We start from the raw sequence: 5375 nt of genomic DNA, 5'->3' as shown, positions 1-5375 counted from the left end.
CGCTAACACAGTCCTGTGTACTGTTATGCTGTTATGTTCAGTCATCGTTCTCATGTTGAACGTGAATATATTTACTTTGTAAGTAATTATTAGAGATGTCCCGATCCGATCACGTGATCGGGGATCGGAGCCGATCACGTGATTTTCAAAAGATCGGAATCGGGAGAAAAAAATCGGGGATCTGGATCTTTTTAAAAAAAATTTAATAAATACTTTTTTTTTAATTATTATTCAATGTTACAAAACAAAAATGACCATGTTCAAGTCTTAAAGTCATCCTGAGGCCTTAGTTTTGGTTTCAAATTACACAACATCATGTATGTGTTGCATCTTTGGGGCTTGTTTTCATAGACCTGTTGCTTATTTCTCTCAAATCTGGCAACAGAGTGGGCGCAGTGTCTAATTGTAGCAGTAAGCTAACGAGTAAGGTTGATTTTGTTTTGATCCAATGCTGCACAACTGAACTGATCCAATGCTGCTGTGAAAGAAAGAAGCTATATCCATGTTGGATAGAATATCCAATTTAAATTAAAAAAATAACCTTAAGGGACAACTTGAATGCTTTTTTTCTTTTTTTTCCCTTTATGCATTGCATAAAGATCGGATTGGGAAAAATCCGTATCGGCAAATTGTCAAAATCAAATGATCGGAATCGGATCGGGAGCAAAAAAAGGTGATCGGGACATCCCTAGTAATTATGGGACGTATTTCTTCTTTCATAGCAATTTTCCTTCATACTTGCTTGCCGTGAAATAGGTCTTAAATTCTATTCAAAGTGGTCTTAAAAAATCTTGCATTTGAGTTGGTGAAACATTTAGGAACCCTGTTTATTCCAAACGTGTTTATTTATTTTTCACTATTTATTTTCTTGTTGTTGAGTATGATAATCTGCTTTTTAAATATATTGTCAACTTTAATTAAATTGAAATTCATGCATTAGCTGACCCTTTTCTCCAAGGGTCCAACATGTAACTGCAAGAATCCTTCATTTAAATCACATGTGCTGAACTGCTACATTTAGAGGACATTGTATATTTATATATATCTTCACATTTTAAATGATCTCAACAAGTTTCAGATTGGTGAGTTACTTTTTATGTTTCATGTTTGTCAATTTAAACTGTTCATTTGTAACTACTGCATGATGGGATTTCAAATAAATAATAAATTTATCCAAGTTTGAGCAGTGAATCATTGATCAACTCCATTTGAAACATGTTTAATCATATTAAAAACTGGGTGAACTGGGTTTGAATCAACTGACGGACCTCCTGTCAGGGAGTTAAACATAAGTATTTAATACGTGGAGTAAATGTTAAACACAGTTTGACCAGGAGAAACCTAAACAGAGAGGACGGCACATTGTTGTCAAATGTTCACTTTTTGACAACAATAAACTCTAAGGATTTAATCAGAATAAAAAATACTGATAATATAAAATACAAATATAAAAATAGGTGAACAGACGTGTTATTTTTTCATGAATGACCTCCTTGTTGCACACTATTCTGCTTATTACACGGCCACATACTAAATAAAGTAACGTACTGCTTCTGCTAAGAATACTCCGACCCTCCTTAGCAACTTTATTATTTGTCTTTGCAGTGGTGTGTTATCGAGTATTTACAACCTCTTTGATGTCCAATTGGACCAATCAGAATTGAGTATTCAGCTACGTTAAAGATCAGTTAAGTAATTTGTGCACTACCAGCTCATCAAAATTGACCCTTTATAAAAATAGGCTGCATCCAAATGGAGATGTCTGATATAATATATCAAAGTAATGAATGCACTGCTGACACTGTGGAAATGCCAACATGCTGAAGTCCATCATTTGAGAAATGTGATTGCATTTAACTCCAACCTCTCCTTGATTACCTTTTGTCCAAATGGAAGTTTAAACATGTTTTTATTATATCTGACATCTTTCTAGTTTAGATTTCCGTGCTTTTATCTTGAAGGCAACACGCCCAACGGGAACTCAGTGTTACACAACACTAGTTTTCTTCACTTTCCCTCCACTGCCTCCGGGTCTGTGTTGTGCTGAGAAACGCCCGAAAACAGACAACCAAATGCCCGGTAATTTCACCTGACAGTCGGGGGGGATAGAGCAGGACAGATAGGCAAAAAGAAATGCCGACAAAGAATCACCCGTTAGCCGACCGTTAATCGACGGTTGCGAGTTGTTGATGTGAAGAGCGGAAGTTTGTCCATCAAAACACTGAAGAGGACCAAATATTTATAATTGACTGGGTTTTTCAGTGACTTTCTCTCAGTTTGGGAGCTTTAATAACTTCAAAGGCACCTCGGGAAACAGGTAAGATCAAATAAAAGTGTTTAAATAAAAAAGACGAGTGAATTCATACGAAATGTTGCTAGCTAATAAAGTTAGCTAACTAGCCGCTGTCCTGCGACGAATGCAGAGATGGAAGAAGTTACTTCAGGTTTAAACTCTTATAAATCTGCTCATACACAGAAAAATAAGCACAGTGTTTGAGTTTTCTTCAGTATTAAAGTGTTTCACTGTTAATGCATGGGTTAAATGCAGACAGGAACTGATAATAGCTAGTTCAGCATACTTTTATTGGTGCCAATTTCTAAAATGCAAACAAGTATAAGCTGTTTCGATGCTCTTGCATATTGTCTTTCCTATAAGTTCTCCTGCTGCTGCTGCTGCAACAACCTTATTTCCCCTCTGAGGATCATTACAAGTGTATCTAATCTAAAAACAAACTGAGCTCAAGTAGTAGCCTCTAGCTTGCTTATTTGTCCTAAACAACAAACTCAATGCTGCTTGCTTACATACACACTGTTTACATACAGGAAACATCTCTAATGCAAAGTGACAATGTTGGTAACAAATGGGGGTAGTTCATGTGTTTGTTCCAGAATGTTTTACATTATAATTCTGGCTCTCCAGGGGCGTAGATTAAAAATAAAAAGCTTTATGTTAGCACAACTTGGTAAAAGGATCCTTCTAACTTAGCAGTCTAAATATACACAAGGTGCACTCAGGAGGTGCTTTGCTCTGAAGAGAAGTATAGAGAGCCTTTACATAGGTTACAAGTACTTGTATCACACTGTAAAAAAATACTCGGTTATGAATCAAAAGTCCTGCATTTCAAAATGTAACTTAATCAGTAGTTTAGTATTAGTTAGTTAAAGTGGTCCACCACTGCCCTTAATGCACCCCTTAAGCTTTTCAATTCATTTACCAGATTGTGTATGTATGAAAGACAAGATTACTAGTTACTTGACAGGCTCATATTATTAATACAACATATACATAGTTTAATGAATTGGGATTCACAATATTTAGTTGAAGAATCATTCAAGTTAGCCCCATCTCTACTAGCTTCAACAATACAGTGATGAACTCACTAATGAGTCATTCAATAAAGTCCACTGACATATTATATAGTGAAAATGGTCAGTCTTTATAATGACTACTTTTAGTTGTGGAACTTTAAGTACATTGTAATGCTAAAAGAAATGCATCCTGGACTTGTACTTTACCAGTCACAGAGTTTTTCCTACACTGTGTTATTATGACTTTTATGGAAGTAAAACACCTGAGTACTTTGTCCTCTTGTGCTCATAATACAGTCACCAGATTTAGTGTAAAAGATGCATTAAATAATAAACATGTTCTGTTGGCTTGCTGTCGCTGTCACCTTCAAAGGTTTGTTCAGGTTTGCAGAAACTTTAAAAACTGGAGGTTCTGTGGGAGCACAGTCTTTTTGTCTGTGTACAGGAGCTACACACACACACACACACACACACACACACACACACACACACACACACACACACACACACACACACACACACACACACACACACACTCAAAGAGGATCCGAGTTAAACACTATAACGTCTCATCTATTCTTGTGCACACTTTTGCACATATTACAAAACTGAGTTGTCATATTTTAAGTCCGTGGCAACGAAAATCTACCAAATATTCTGATTTTAATATAAACAAAAAAGGAAACACACACATTTTAGCAAAATGAGAACGCAAGACATAACAAAGTGAAATGAGGAGCCTTAAGAAGCAGCTTATTAGGTTTATAACAGCTTTTATAAACAGAAATGTAGTCATACAATTGTTGGTTGAAGTATTTCGAGTTGAACCACTGATGAAACCACACGTTTTATTTATATACCTCACTTTGTACTTTGTGTCGTTGCGGCAGGAAATGACCTCTTTAAGCTGTTGGCACACACATGAACACGCTATTGTGTGAAGTACAATCATATTCTACAGACACAATATTTACTTTCATTTCAAGTTAACCAAACAATTAACAACAGAACATAAAAGTGAAAAGGTGGCCACTTTGATTTTTACAACAAAGTTTGAGAAAATGATTTATTTTTAGCTCGACGTCTTGTGTTGCTTTGACGATAAAAAAGGGAACTATCTCAACTAAAGTAATGTAGCACGTTCATCAGAGCATCATCACAGAAAGCCAGGTGAGGTAGTTTCAAAATACTGCAGCGGAACCGACATATGATTTATTATTAATACATTATGTAAATAAATGTCACTGCTTTAATTTGCTTTGCCATTTTCCACCCATTAGATCACAGTTTCTTTCAGTTTGACCTTTTTGTTGACTGTAAGTTCTTAAGTTTGTATTCCTGCTTTATCATTGACCTAAATATTGTTATTTCCTGTTCTGCTTCCATCCACACACACACACACACACACACACACACACACACACACACACACACACACACAGATTACACTCTGAGCAGCAGACAGAAGACTGTTTGTTTGTTTGATTGATGTTTATTTTTAAGTTCTTTGATAAATGTCTTCTCGCGTCTCCACTTGCTACCCTATCAAAAACTGAATTGTATTTTTTTTTACTTATTTTAATTTCAGCAAATTAAACAAACATTTATCTCAAAATCACATAAATGCATAGAAAAACATTAGATAAATAAATAACAAATAATAATGAAATCGGGGGTTGTGTGAGAAAGATTTTTAGTTTTTTATGATATTTGTAAGGCAAGTTTATTTATACAGCACCTTTCAACACAAGGCAATTCAATGTGCTTTACAAAAATGAAAGACATTAAGAGCATTAAGAAACATATTATAAAATGACATTTAAAAACACAGATATTAAAACATCAATAACACAGGTTCGTGAATACAAGTTACAGTGCAGTGTGAGATGTGAATAGTTCAATTAAAAGCAGCGGCATAAATAAAAGTTTTGGATTTAAAAGTAGTCAGAGTAGCAGCGGACCCGCAGGTTTCTGGGAGTTTGTTCCAGATGCTTCTCCATGTTTAGTTCTGACTCTGGGGACAGAAAGCTGACCAGTCCCTGAAGACCTGAGAGATCTGGATGGTT

This window comes from Notothenia coriiceps, unplaced genomic scaffold (genome assembly GCF_000735185.1).
Source record: "Notothenia coriiceps isolate Sejong01 unplaced genomic scaffold, NC01 NC01_scaffold00017186, whole genome shotgun sequence".
Taxonomy (NCBI): Eukaryota; Metazoa; Chordata; class Actinopteri; order Perciformes; family Nototheniidae; genus Notothenia; species Notothenia coriiceps.
Note: the sequence above shows the minus strand (reverse complement) of the source record.